Consider the following 15,681-nt stretch of genomic DNA (forward strand, 5'->3'; position numbering starts at 1 on the left):
GAGACTTCTATGTTCTCATTTTATCTTGTCTTACTTAATGGAGAAACCTTAAAGCATAAAAAAGCCAGCCCAGGGCTGGCAGATGGTTCAGTGATCAGCGGCTTACTGCATAAATGTGAGAACTGTCGTTCAAATATCCAGGACCCAAGTAAATGCTCACTGGGTAGGATGGTCAGCCTGTACTTATATATCCTCAGAAAGCAGAGTTGCGATGCCCAGAGCAAGCTGCCTATCTAGACTAGCTATCTCAGTGAGCTCTGGGTTTGATTGAGAGACCCTGACTCAATGATGAAGGTGGAGGAGCAATTGAAGATGATTCCAAATATCAACCTTATGTTTCTACATGCATATATGCCCACACATGTGTGCCTGCACATATGTAAACATGCACACACATATATGTACACCACACATGTATGATTGACAAAGGAGAATAAATAGAGCTCAAGATTTGCCTATCAATGTTATTTTCCTACGCTTCATCCTCTGAGGGCACATAAAAGCTTACGGTTCTGACAACCAGAAATTCAATTTTATCGTGTTAAAGTCCATGTATGAACTTTAAAATCTGCCTTTAAATTATTATTGTCATTAAAGAGTTGTTTTAGATTATGAGTATATATGTGTAGTGGTGGCAGTGGCAGTGGCGGTGGTGTGGTGTGGTGTGTGTGTGTGTGTGTGTGTGTGTGTGTGTGCATATGAGTGCAGGTACATGCAGAGGCCAGAAGAGGGCATCAGATTCCTTGGACCTGGAGTTACAAGCAGTTATGAGAATCATATCATTGGTGCTGGGAATCAAACTTGGGTCTTCTGCAAGGGCAGTATGTGTTCTAAGCCCCCTAGCCTATCTCATCTATTTATTTATGGAAATTTTCAATGGGTTTAGAGTGGAAAGAGAAATGACATATGACATATCTCAGCTTATGGGCTGTCTTGGTTAAGAGGAGCTCCCATTTTTTTCTTGTGTTATTTTCTTTATAAAATTAAGATTCATGTGTGTGTGTGTATGTATGTAGTACTTGATGACTTTTTAATATTTATTGTGAGGCTTGTACCGCTATTATAACTTTCTAAACCATGAGATTTTAGTAGTTCTGTTCTGTAGGATGATTCTATTATTTGCTAAGGCATTCTCTATAGTTACATATGAAGTTGTTTGTCTGGTTTACTTTTCTCTTATAAATAACACTCCTGTGAGCATCTTTCAGTATCTTCATAAGCACTTGTGCTAGGCTGTCTGCTTGTAAGCAGAAGAATTACTATGCAACAGGGTAAGATCTTAATCTGAATGACTTATGGAAGAGTCATAGTGGGATGTGAAATGGAAACATCATGAAAATTCTGCATACCTGGAAGCTAAGGCCAGCGGTGCAGGAGGAGGATGGAGCTTAGTGGAGTGAGATTGACACTTATTCATGTCCAGTCTCCTCTAGTTTGTTCATTCAGTGGGAAGCTAAGTCACGCAGTACTGAGTGTTGTAACTAGTGGGAGAATAAGAGAGGAGAAAGGTTAGATCCCTCTCTCAAAGACTCTTGAAGAATTGTCAACGGAGATGTATAGAACCACAACATACTCCCCCTCTCACAAAATGACAGGCTACAATAATTACCAAACAAAACAGGAAAGTGCTATGGGATCTTAGGCAGAGCCTTTCTCAGTTCAGTTGGCCAAGGCGCCATTTTCACTTAATAATGTATTGTCCCAGTCCCAAGGCTGTAAGCAGCAAGTAAGTGCAGGGGGTGGAAGTAACAGTTAACTCTTTTACTGGTTAACCGAGAATGTTATTTCAATGAACATACCCTTACATGAGTGAGTCATTTATTCACAGAGCTTGCTTCTAGTCAGTGTTGTCTCATTTTATGTCAACTTGATGTAAGCTAAAGCCATCTGAGAGAAGGGAGCCCCATTTGAGCAGATGCCTCCAAAAGATTAGACTGTAGACAATCCTGAGAGAATTTTCTTAATTAGTGAGTGATGGGGGAGGACTCATCCCATTGTGTGTGTGGAGGCATCCCTGGGTAGATGATCCTGGGTTTTGTAAGAAAGCAGTTTGAGCAAGTCACAGGGAATAAGCCAGTAAGCAGTGCTCCTCTGATGTAGCCTCTGCATCAGCTCCTACTTCCAGATTGCTGCCATGTTTGAGTTCCTGCCCTGACTTTCTTCAATTATGGACTAGGGTCTGGAAGTGTAAGGTGAAATAAACGCTTTCCTCCCCATGTTGCTTTGGTCATGGTGTTTCATCACAGCAGTAGTAACCCTAACTAGGACATAGTCTAACTGTCTTGTCATTATGCCAACCGCCAATAGAGACTGTGTTCTAGCTTCCCTTCTTCAGCCACATCCTATCAGTCACTGTTATTGGGAAAGTCAGGGGTCGGGAAATTCAGCTCACCCCAGGCTATGGTGTTTCAGTTAATTCAAGTCATTGGTAGAACACTTGGATCCTTGCTATTGACTAATTAAGACGTCAATGCCAAATTGGCCGGAGAAAAGTCTTTCTAAGGACTTTCTTGAGAAGGCTGGCTCATTGTTAGAGAGAGAAGGATACATTCACTGCCCATCGTTGTGTTTGAGTGTTGTCTGTGTGGTAGGTTTGTGGTTACCTTACTACCAGCCTTTGTGTGGTATACCATGTTGGAGAACATCAAGTTGCCAAGAGGGCAATGGAGGCCCCACCTCATGCTCTGTGGAGAAAGCTCACGTGGCCTGGTTGTGTTTCTTCTTATCTATAGGACACATCTTCCTAAGGAATGCAGGAAGAGAGGTGGGCAAGTATCTGTTTACCTGGGCACCTTGGGGTTGTCCCTGATGCCTATCACAGGGTCTCACAAAGAGTGCAAGCTCAATTCTAGGTGGCTTAGGCTTGTGGTCCCAGCTTCTGGCTCTGAGCAGCTATTGGATTACCTGGATATTTACATTCTCCAGTAAGTTTTTCTTTCAAAAATTTAACCTTTCAATTCCAGTTTATATGGAGGATTTTCCAACTGGTTTTACTTTTTCTTTTGAGATGGGCTCTTACTCTATTACCCTGGCTAGCATGGAATTCTTGAGGTAAAAATGCTGGCCTTGAATTTGCACTAATCCTCCTGCCTTGGCCTCCTACGTCCTGGAAGGCAAAGCAAGAAGCATCTCACTTGGATTACAACTGACATTTAAAAAAATATATTAATTGGACTAGAGCAATGGCTCAACAGTTAAGAGCACTAGCTGTTCTCCCAGAGGACCTGGGTTCAATTCCCAGCATCCACATGGCAGTTCATGGCTGTCTGTAGCTCCAGCTCCAGGAATTCTGACACTTTCACACAGATACACACTCAGGCAAAACACTAATGCAAATAAAATAAAAATAAGTAAATAATAAAAACCTATATTCATCATGTGATTCTATATGTATGCCTGTGTGTGGGTTTGAGTGTTCGTATATGTAGAGACCAGAGACATTGGATCCCTGGAGCTGGAGCTATAGGCAGTTGTAAGCTGCCTGATGTGGGTGCCGGGAGCCAAACTCAGGTTCTCTGCCATAGCAGTGAATGCTTCTAACTACTGAGCCACTTCTCTAGTGCCCCAGCTGACTTTTAAATTTAAGAAACTTTGATAATTTTATACATGTCTAAAATATGTTATATCCATAGTCACCCTGTTAACTTCCTTATTTCCTTTGCACTCTGCCCACCCCTCAGCCAGGCCCCCCCCCTTTTGTGTGTGTGTGTGTGTGTGTGTGTGTGTGTGTGTGTGTGTGTACGTGTGTGTGTACACATTGTGTGGGTAGCCACAGTCCTGTAAGTTCAAGACTGCTAGGGCCATGCCATATCTAGAAGGCAGCATGTTACAGTGCCCTCCCCACCCCCCAGCTCTTCTAGTCTCTCTGTCCTTCTCTACCATGTTTCCTGAGCCTTAGAGGGGTGATGTTGGTGTGGTGCTTAGCGCTGGGCTCTCAACAGTCATTTGTCCTCGGTACTTCGACTTTTGAAGCATGTGGTCCAGGACAGTGGTAGACATCATACAACAGAGATCTGTATATTTTCTTTTCAGTTCCTTTGGCATGAAAATTAAGAGTGAATACACATCAAAACCTTTTCAGGCAAATGTAATGATAAACCTTACTGTTTGCACAGGTTGTATGCACTTTGTCTGTTTGTTTGTATGCCCATCTGTCTATCCATCTATCCATCTATATCTATCTATCTATCTATCTATCTATCTATCTATCTATCTATCTATGATCTATCATCTTTCTATTAGGGGTGCCAGTGGCAGTTTGAGGAGTTGAGCTATCATGCATGATGTATATCTCTGGTTTGTTATAGATTCCTATGCTGTGAGAATTCTAGTTTGTGTTAAGGAATGAAGGATTTTTCGGTCTGATTAAACAGCTTGCTTTGCAGTCTCTAGATTAAATTTAGATAACAAGGACTGCACCGGCACTGGAGAGATGGCTCAGTGGTTAAAAGCACTTGGCTACTCTTTTACAGGTCTTGAGTTCAATTCCTAGCAACCACATGATGTCTCATAATCACCTGATGCCCTCTTCTGTCATGCAGGCATACATGCAAATAGAGCACTCATATGCATAAATAAATCTTAAACAAAAAACAAAGACTGTACCAATAGACCTTCCAACAAGGGGGGAGAGTCTCGGAGGCTTCAGCCCTAGACAAAGACCTACAGCAAGCAAGGAAATGATGATCTGGAAGAAACAGACTTCCCAAGGAACAAGCACATCAGTTGGCTATCCAGTACCAAATGATCAGGCCCCAAAGCGTATATGCACAAGTAACATGATATACATTGAGCAGGTTGCGCGTGCATGCATGCACACACACACACACACAAACACACACACACACACACACACACACTACATCAATTAGAGAAAAGGAGGCCATGAATTTGAAAGACAGTGTGGGGTAAGGGTACATGGGAGGGTTTGGAGGAAGGAGGGGGAAGGATTAATGCTATAATGATATTATAATCTCAAAAACCATTTAAAAAGCCAAGCTGAGGGCAGTCCTTAAATCCCAGCACTTGGGGAGGCAGAGGCAGAGGCAGGGGGATCTCTGAGTTCAAGGCTAGCCTGTTCTATATAGGGCAGACTGGCCTACATAGCAAGTTTCAGAACAGCCAGAGCTATACAGAGAGGCTTTGTCTCAGAGCAAACACGTGGAGAGTTCAGTGATGGTGAAACAGCTTAGTTGGTAAAGTGTCTAGCATGCAAATATAGAACCTATCTTAGTTAAGGTTCTATTGCTGTGATAAAACACCGCAACCAAAAACAACTTGGGGAGGAAAGGGTTTACTTCATCTTACAGCTTGAAGTCTGTTATCTAAGGGAGTCAGGGTAGAAGCTTGAAGCAGGAGCCTGGAGTGTAACCACTGGCTTTTCTACCAGGCCTCTTTGTCCCCAGAATAATGACTCTGAGACTGAATTATTTCTGAATAAATGCCTAGGCCATAAGCTAGGGGTTGTTCCTGCTAGCTCGTCACTCAATTATCCTGTTTATTCTAGTCTAAGTCCTGCCACGTGCTTAGTTACCTCTCCTCAGGTTCATGCGACCATCTCCATCAGTGTTGGGGGCGAATCTCCCAGCACCTGACTCTCTCTCCCAGAATCCCCTTTCCCTGCCGGAACTCCCACCTCCTATTTCCTGCCTAAGTTAATAGGCCAACAGCTTTTTATTGGCAGGTGATGCTTCCACACAGTGCACAAAAGATTCTCTCTATACTGGAGGCTGGAACATCAGACATAGAGGCTGTGGAGAAATGCCGCTTAGTGGCTTGCTTCTCATGGCTTGCTCACTCTGCCTTTTCATACAACCAAGGACCATCACCCATGGTGAGCTGGGTCCCTCACTTCATTCATCAATCAAAAAAAAAAAAAAAAGCTTGCCCATAGGGCAATCTGTTGGAAGCATTTTTTAGCACGGGACCTGAGTTTGGGTCATACAATAAACTGGGTAGGGTGGTACACACCTGTAAATCCAGCTCTGGGAGTGTTGTCATGGGGGAATCTCTGAAGAGATAGGTAGATCCCTGGAGCTCACTGTCCAGCCTAGTCAAATCAATGAGCCTCAGATTCTGGGAGAGAGAGACACACAGAGAGAGACAAAGAGACAGAGAGAGAGAGACAGAGAGACAGAGACAGAGAGAGACAGAGACAGAGAGACAGAGAGACACACAGACAGAGACAGAGACAGAGACAGAGAGAGAAAGAAAACAAATCCTCTAAGGCACTCACCAAAAAGCAAAACCAAGAAAAAATGAGAGCGCCAACCGACAAGCCCATCTGGTGATATATACCTTTTATGCCTGTATGTCTGTGCATGTTTAAAAGAAACATTTTAGGCACAAGCACTGTTTAAATGAAGTTAAAACGACCTCTCTTTTATAGTCTCTGAAACCACCTCAGCACAGTTGCAATGAGAAGACCACTAATTTTGTAGACTATTTTCTTAGAATATCAGTCACAGGACACGCCCGTTATTTGGTGACCTCTGAGTTTCCCTTGAAAGACAGAGATTGTGTTTCTCTGGTTTTCCCAAATTGTATTTACACGTGGCTGCTTCATCCTTAGAGCTGCTGAGAACTTCCCAGGGCTACCGGCTCCTCCACACTTCACATGGCTCCTCTGCATCCACCAATGAATTGGTTTAGATGCTGGGTTGTTTTTTGTTTTTTGTTTTTCCTTGCCTTTTCTGGTCAATTCAGTTTACAAAAGACCAAACTAAAGCTGACCTTAGGATCGTATAGGGTGTAGATACGTGGCCACATATGGTAACTTCTCCTGGTTCTCTATGCTGGTAAAGAAGTCATTGTAGAAAACCAGAAAAAAAAATTCCAAAGAAAGTAATCACCACAGAATGTCTGGATTTTTTTCTAGTCTTTATCCTGCAGAGGATAGTCTGTGGGTTCTAGGCCTCTCACATAAAATGGCATAGTGTTTAGGCATAACCTATGTCCACTCTCTTAAATACTTCATTGTTTTTAGATTTCTTAAGATTCCTAACTCAAAATAAATGCTGTATAAACAGCTGCTATATTCTATTGTCTAGGGAATAATAATAAGAAAAAAAGTTCCATAGATGTTCAGTAGATTTGTTTTTGAAGATTATTATGTGTGTGTGTGAGAGAGAGAGAGAGAGGGAGAGGGAGAGGGAGAGGGAGAGGGAGAGGGAGAGGGAGAGGGAGAGGGAGAGGGAGAGGGAGAGAAAGAGAATGTGTATGTGAGTGCAGGTGCCTTCAGAGGCTAGAAGAAGGCAGCAGATCCCTCAGAGTTAGAGTTACAGGGAATTGTGAGAGACACAGTGTAGGTACTGGGTCCTGCACTCCAGCTCTCTGCAAGAACAGGATGCCCTTTCAACAGCTGAGCTATCTGTTCAGTCCCTGAAAGAAGTTATTTAGTGCGGTGGATTAAATACAAGGCTTTGCTCGTTGCAATCAAGTGCTGTAGCACTCAGCTATGTCCCCACCTCTTCTCTGAAGAGTGTCAGCAGTAGCTGACTCTGCTTATATGAAGCCATGGCAATGGTGGACAATTGCATTACTTCAATAAGTGGCCTGCAAACTTGTTGCTTTTTGTAATAAACAGATTGGATTTCTCCATACCAAGAAACTGCTTCCATGAAGCCTGGCAAAGATGGTGCACACCTTTAGTCCCAGTACTCAGGAGGCAGAGGCAGGCCCATCTCTTGAGTTCAAGGCTAGCCTGGTCTACAGAGCTAGTTCTAGGATAGCCAGGGCCACATAGAGAAACCTTGCTCAAAAAATATTTTTTTTTTCATGAATTTAACTTCAATTGTTTTGTCAACTACTTTATCATATGAAAGTACTGCGAATTTAAAACCCACCAATGCCTGCTCTGCCCTTCTGAGTGATGTATTTGCATGTGCTAGGACATCTCTGTTTATGTCGGCCGTGCAAAGACTGGAAGATCAATTCTTCAAGCAAACCAAAGAAGCACTAGCTCGAAAGCACATGCATTTATTTCCAAGGCTCCTTTTGTTTTAGGTAAATTTAAAAGTGTACCCGTGATATCAGAGACGTGATATCTGTCCGCTTATAGTCAAGTCATTGTTCCTACTGTGGAAAGACAAGCTTCCTGTTAAGAACTTTAGCCCGTAAAGGGCGGCAAAAGCAATGCTAAGTGGGATGTGCCAGGCAGGCCGGATAACAGAACCTGGCCACGGTGCTCGTTAGGGAGACTGGCTTTGAGACTCTCTTGAGTCTGAGCTCCTCCAAGATTCTGTCATCTCTCTGGTTCTTGCTGGATTCACTTGTCTGAGTTTCGCTGGCATCTGGATAGAGATTCAGCCAAGAACCAGCAGCCAGGGATGGACCAGAGGGAGGAAGGGAGGGATTGAGAGGGAATATGCTTAGCCTGTGCTAGGCTCTGGATTTGGCTTCCAGGCATCTCTTGCCTTCTCTCTGGCTGATCTGTACCCAGTCCGAGTTTCTCCTCTGAATTTCTCATTCGCAAGGCTTCTTAGAGGTAATGTGGGTGTGAAGCCTTGATGCAGCAGGCACATCCTTTCATTTCAGGGAGAGGATCATTTATATAGAGGAAATGTCGAAAGTGAATTTTTATATATTTAAAGAATTTAAGCTATTTACCCAGAGGCAGAAATGATTTGAGGCTCAGGGAAAACCATCATGGATAATTTGAAATTCATGCATCATTATTAGATTTAAAGTCACATCCTTCTTTATCTACATCACATCCATCTAACTTTAAGAGAAGCCTCCAAGAGGTTTGAGTGGATTTTATTATTATTACTGTAAAGAGATGGCACCCCTTTAAAAACAAAACAAAACGAAACAAACCCTTGGTTTTTCACAGTAGTAACTAATGCTATAACGACTGGCGTCTACCCACACGTTTCCCAAATTCAATGTAGGCAGCTTTGCAGTATGACCCTACAGTACCTTTCTACAAGGAAGATGCAGAGGACCAGAGTGGCTGCCTAGAATGTTTATTGAGGATAGTGCAGAGTATGGAGGTGGTGAGCTTGACGTAGTCCCATACTTACTTCAGCATCTGACTATTGGCTATTGCTGTGGGAACCTGATGTTTTCTCCATATTTATATTAGCCAGACTTGAGTAGAAAGGACCCCCGAGTGCCATTCATCATCATTCTTCCTTGAGAAATGTTAGGATTTTTTTTTTTAAACTCTGTTCAGGATGGCTGGGTTATTTTTGCCTCTTCTTCCTTCCTAATTTTTTAAGGATGCAAGAAGGCAGGGTTTTTGTTTGTTTGGTTTGCTGTTGTTTATTTTATCTTCTCATTCACTTGAATTTGGTTTCAGCTCGAAACAGTTTTTGAGGACCAGAAAATGAATCTTGTAGCAACCGAGAACCCAGATTGCTAGCGTGGCCTGCAGGAGCGTCTGTCAGCTTGTACGTTTTCTCTTTTTTGAGAATCCCATTAAATTTTATTCAGGAGTCCCTTCCCAGCCAAATGTATTGTTTCCATGGATACAATTAATGGGGAAAGCAATTTATAAGACTGATGTAAAAAATGAGCACGCCATCAGCCCCCCTGCCGGTCACATTTAGAGACTGGGAGAAGGAGGTCAGTTCTTGTGGGCCCGGCAGAAGCTCCAGCGGGGAGCACGACAATGGGAGCCAAAGTCTTCTGGAAGGGTCTGTTGAAGTGTAAGGAATCACCTAGAAAGATGTCAGGACGCGGAAGATGTCACCCAAATGGGACGTCTTTTCACGCCCTTCCTATTTACAGAATCTACTGTGTGAAAACCTTAAAAAAATTTCCTAAACCAAAAGAAGCAGAGACAACCTTCCCCTTCTCGTGAATGCGAGGGGGATTTGGCGCAGGACAGGCAGAGCTAAGGTGGGGTGGGACCCCGGAGAGGATTATGTCATCAGTTATCCCCATCACGGACTCACACCCTGACACATAAAGTTATTACGACCTACATTAGGCTTTTCTCAATTTGTATCCATTTCTCTTGAAAAACATACCGTGAAGTGACGCTGGCATCAGTTCACCTCATGATCTAAAAACCTTGAAACAAACTGGTTTTCTAGGCATTTAAAGCTTGCCCCTACCCCTGACTGGACCCCCAACCTGAGCCCCAGCTCAGGACTAGAGGAGAAAAATCTAGGGAGATTGGATGTAAAAATTCCAGCCCTTGCTGTACACGTTTCTCCAGGTTTTGGAATGACTGTTAGGGGTTTGTTGTCTGTTTTCTTCTTCGCTCACCCTGATTTGAGGGAAGAAGGAAGTCCGAACCACGGTTTTATTCCACCGTGCACCTTGCCCGGGACACCCACTAAGAAGTTACCTCTTTCTTATTGTCTTGTACACACTAGAGCTGTTTTGGAGTAAGCCAGTGTAAAAAAAAAAAAAAAAAGAAGAATGTGGACGAGTCTCTCTCTCTCTCTCTGAGAGTAAGTACAGTTTAATTGCTTACAAGCAAACATATTTGGAAAACTATTTGTTTATATTTTAGCACCCAGCTGTCTTGTATTGTTGACTGCCTGAAAGATGTGGTTTTTTTTTTTTTTTAAACCTTTCTTCCCTGCAGAGGGCAGTCTCTCTCCACAAAACAAACCCCTGTGCCCAGCAGCGGTGAGTGTGGAGAAAAAAAAAGCATTATAATTATTTTTTAAGCTGTGAATGTAAATAATTCCCCTTTTTCCTTTGGATGAGGCTATAGGAGGAAGGGGGGAAAAAGAAACCTGTTCTACATTGGAAAATTATAGATTGTGCATGACTCCGGTGTGTGTGTGTTTCCTGTCCTTTTGTATATTGTCTTGCTGACCAATTTTTAAAAAAAAGATTGAGTGGAATTTTTTTTTTCTTTTTGAATAAGCATTGAGCAAGAGATAACAAATAAGGTCTCAAATGGAGAGGGAAATGGCAGTTAGGAAAATAAGAGACCCATCAGGCTGGGTTGTAGATTAAAATACATGTATAATAAGAACGTGAGCACCTACAGATTGCCCCACCAGTGCAACCAAAGTAAAACACCACAAGCTGTTATGTTTTTAAATACAGAAATTAATTCTACTTTAAAGAGGCTTCTATCAGAGGTTGGAGATATTTAATGTGGAAAGTGTGAGAAAATAGGTATTTCTTTTGGTCATATGTCTCTCCTGTTTGATGTGTGTCTCTGGCAGGGAGAGGAATGGATTAAATAGAGGCAGGTAGTCTGTAGAAACCACCCCAGTAAGAGTGGTCAGACACACCTAACTGATGCTTAGATAAATGCATTACAGCAGAGTCCTCACACAGTTCAATTTGCTTTTCCTGGACTCCAAGAGGACAGATCCTTTCTGCTGACCAAGAGAAGAGCTTGTAGAGAGATTCGGGCAGATGCTGAGAGGGAGGGGGAAAAACCCAGTACTACAAAGGATCATGTCAGCCCATCAGCTTCAGTGGGCAAAGTCAGCTCCAGTTTGGATGTAGCAATTCCTAACAAGACCCCAACCCTTTTTACATGATTTTCTTTTTAAAAACTGAGAAAACACAGAAGAGAACTATGTAAAATGCTCCTTACATACACAATCACTCACGTGAGGGGAAATGTGCGGAATCTAGTGCCCGAGGACAGACGCCACAGGGATCTGTGCCTCACACTGGTTTTCCCTGATTCGAATGCGAGTTTGGAAATGGCTCTGAGAATTTTCCTGCCTGCCCATTAACTTGCAAAGAAGCTGGTTTCTCCAGCTCCTTTTTTCCTAAAGCAGCTCAAAATACGATTTAAAAAAAATGCGTATTTAATGTCCAGATGATTTTGCAAAGTGTCCTCTATTTATTTATCCCACACTGCCCAGTTCTGCTCAGGTGCAGTTACCACATGGGAAGATAAAGTGAGTACAAAGACCTATTGTCTCTCAGTGAAGAGGAAGACCTGGAAGTGATTTAAATTTAAAAAAAAAAAGAACTTATATTTTTGGAGCTGATGATCTTAAATCGCACAGCTGTGTCACCTGCGATTTATGACAGCTGCGCCCGAGCCAGGTGGAGCAGCCGCCGCAAAATGGCAGAAAAATGACCGTGTGAGGGGAGGGCTCGGACTGGCCCAGTCTCCCCCATGTGAAGTTTAATCAGGTTACACAGAGTGACTTGATCCGTCTTGTTAGCCGTTGGGAAACTCTTTTGAAAAGATAAATGATCAACCTTTCAAAACTTAAAGCACAGAGAGATTGCAGAAATGTAGGTGGCCTGATGAGTACTCGGCTGCTTCGGATGTGCCTGTTGGTGTGTTCCTTTTGACCAAATGATCCATTCTATGCCGTATTGATAGTCGCCATGCCATCATGGCTGTTAGGGCCAACTGTTTGGAGGGATTTTCACTGTTACAAGTAGATTAGGGTCTGATAGCTGATTCTGTTTTTTATTGGCATCATTTTCTCCCGGTTGTCCAGGTCCACGTATAATTCTCTGTTCAAGAAGGATCGGCTAAGACAGTCTTAATATCAACTTGGCTTAGCTTTGAGAGCTAAAGGATCTTGTTCTGGTGAGTTGGTAGTGAGCCGACGCTTATTCTTTGTTAGATTGTTATCATCCAGCATCGTCCTATCATGGCTGGTGTCGGCAGGTCTCATATGGGGCTTTTCTGGATTTTCAAAACAAGCCTAAAATGTTAGCTGATATTCCTCTTCAGGGGTGGTCCCCTGGGCCATCAGGAACAATGGGCACAGAGTTTGCTTCTTTATCTAAACACACATCGACTTGGGTCTGTCCTCTTGTTTTATGTGGGCACTGACTAAAACACCTCAAATACTAAACATTAAACGCCCTGCACATGAGAACCAATTTGCAAAGGATTTTGAAGGTTTTTCTGAGAGCTGAAGAAGTAGAAAATTAGACAGAAAGGTTGTTTTGCTTCAAAAAAAAAAAAAAAAAAAGAAAGAAAAAGAAGGCTATCAACCTGTGATATAACTGAGGGCAGCCCACACTCTTTCTAGATAAATGGTTAGATATGTGTTTGTGTATACGGATGCATACATAAAGCCAGGAGTCTTTTATATTAAGAAGTGCCCAGTTTCTTCCATGGCTAGTGAGATATACCTTGTCAACTCTTTGTGAGTTAGCATCCTCGCTGAAATACACGAGCTCACCGTGTCTACGTACTGTAAGGCGCATGTCACCAACACGGGGTTTTGTTTCTCCTGAGACTTTGGACAGAGCACACACAGAAAAAGGAACAGGCAACTTTTATAAGACTTGAAAATTTAAAAACTACATTTCAGCCTGTACGTGTCCATATTCTGTACTGACTTTAAAGCCTCGACTTTTAAAGAGTTTTCCTAGAATTTTAAGACTAAGTTTATGTTACAAGAAAAAAACCATTAAAAGATTTTATTCTCTGCTCCTCTCAAAAAAAAAAAAAAGGTATGTGTATGAGTTTTCATATTTGATTGGAAAATTAGAAGCATCTAGCACTGTGGTCCCCATCTCTGTCTCTGGGTGGCCTCATGCTAGGCTTTCCTCGCCACCTTCCATAGACCAGTGCAGTGCAAACAAATCCGCAAGGGGACTTGGATTTTCCAGCCATTCTGGATCCTTGCCTTTGCCAGACTCTTAATTCCTCACGAGTCTACAATGTTGCATTTGCTCTTATTACACCAAAGACATCCCTTGGAATGAATCCCCACTCTCTTCCCATTCCTTTCATTTGCAGATGAAAGGCAAATGCATATTTAAAAAAATATAAATAAATACAAGGTGGTTAGGGCCATTCATCACACTCCCTGTCTGCGGGGGTCTTTGTGTCTGCCCCTGCTGTGTGCATTACATTACATTTCTGAACCTGTTGGGAGTGGGTATTTCTTCCTAGCTCTCTTTTCCTTTTGTAGTCTATTAAAATAAAAATATTTTTATCCAGCAGAAACCTCTATTGGTTCTTTTACAGGGTTGCCCCACAAGCCCTTTGCAGGACCAAAAAAAAAAAAAAAAAAAAAAAAGGTTATCTGGGGCTGAATTCTGAGCATTGTTTTTTTTTTGTTGTTGTTGTTTTTTGTTTTAAATGAGAAAAATCAAAAGTCTAATTGTTAAAATCCAGTGTGTCCTTTAATGTCAGGAAAGGAGAATAAAACTGCTGGTGGCAAAGCAACAGGGAACAGAGAAAGGGAAGGCAGATGCAAGTGGACCCTCTGTGGTCTGGAGAGGTAAGGATGCACACACTTCTGAATGCAAGAGGAAGAGCATTTGGCCAGTGGACCTGGGGAACCAGCTTATGCAGCACTTAGCGAGCTGGGCAGGAATCAATGCAGGGAGATGATCTCTTGGGCATTCACCATGCTGCCGCTGAGTTAAATTATCTCTTAAAAGTCCCAGTTGTGAACGGTCCCCACCCTGAGTGCTATTGCAAACTTAGAAGGTGGACTATCACCTCCATAGCAACTTGGGGGCCGTCCTAGAATAAAAATCATTACATGGATGGTTTACAAGGATATCTGCCCTTGACAACCTTGCTTGTAACGGGACTGGGGCTGTTTGACCCGTGCCTTCATTTCTGATTCAGAGGGGGAGGCAGCTAGACAGTTCCCTCTCAGTGATACTCACCCCATTTTGTGGGTTGGATAGCTGAACAGGGCACCCCAATTGGGGACTTGACTCAAGATAGTTCTAGGCTGCTAAAAAGAGAGGTGTCCTAAGACTGTCTTCAGAGATCTGTCTGCCACCAGAGTCCTCAGTTTTGAATCTTGTTCAGTGGCGTTTGGCATCCCTGTGTAGTTCGGGGTACAGATATGGGACAAAGGGTTGTACTCCTACTTTGGTCTTAATTGACCTGTAACAGAAGAGTTTTTGTTTTTAAAGGAGAGTGCAGTGGATCTCGACAAAACCTGGAGGTCTATTCCAGCACACAAGTAGTTAAAATATCCACTCATCCGAGTATGAAGGCAGTTGCTTAGGCTGTCAGACCGGTTGACCAGTGTCAGACTACCCTGACAGAGCAGCATACCTTCATTGCATCATAAATAAAACAGACAAATTACCCCCCCCCTCCTTTAGAAAGGAAAAAGAAGGGGAGAGAGGGGAGGGAGAAGGATTAAGGGGGGAGGGGTGATTTGGAGGGTGTGTGTAGGGAGTGAAGAATTAGAGAGAAAGGAAAAAAAAAAAGATCCTTTCAGCCCCCTCCATGAATCTCAGCATGGCAGCCGAGAACAATGAGAAAACCAGGCAATTACCTGGAATCCCGTTCCCTTATCCAGACATAGAAAATATATTCTTGCTCCATCCAGCCTTCTTCCATCCCCCACCCCAGCCGCCGCCTCCTCCCCTCCCCCCTCCCCTCTATCTAATTCCGTTCTTTCCAGGAAGGCCCAGATGTAACAAAAGGGAAGGTTTCTGATGATGAGCACTACAGCAGGGCTTCAGGGCCCATCCTATCACGAAAGAAAATAGGAAACATTTTCCTCCCTTTCTTTCTTTCTTTCTTTCTTTCTTTCTTTCTTTCTTTCTTTCTTTCTTTCTTCCTTCCTTCCTTCCTTCCTTTCTTTCTTTTTAATTTTGTGCCCTTTCAGACTTTGATAACCCCGGATGCTGTCACAGTGAAAAAACCCAAGCAGAAAGGTATCCTACAGCCAAAACTTTCTCCCCGAGAAAGTCAAATGGTAATAGGAAACATCACTTCACACTTAGAAGCTAAGAAGCAGCCACATCCTAGCAGCCTTGGAGATTCTACTCCGTGGGAGCAACTGGGCATTCTGGGGG

General features: G+C 42.9%; 2 long non-coding RNA genes across 2 annotated transcripts in view; one reads left to right on the plus strand and one right to left on the minus strand.

Moving 5' to 3' along the window:
• The window catches only part of Gm42040, a 44,094-nt gene that overhangs the window by 26,235 nt on the left and 2,178 nt on the right, over positions 1–15,681 (plus strand). The gene's annotated exons all lie outside the window — the stretch shown is intronic.
• Gm39242 overlaps positions 1–15,681 on the minus strand; it is a 33,909-nt gene that overhangs the window by 5,003 nt on the left and 13,225 nt on the right. The window lies entirely within an intron of this gene.

This window comes from Mus musculus, chromosome 8 (assembly GCF_000001635.26).
Source record: "Mus musculus strain C57BL/6J chromosome 8, GRCm38.p6 C57BL/6J".
Classification (NCBI taxonomy): domain Eukaryota; kingdom Metazoa; phylum Chordata; class Mammalia; order Rodentia; family Muridae; genus Mus; species Mus musculus.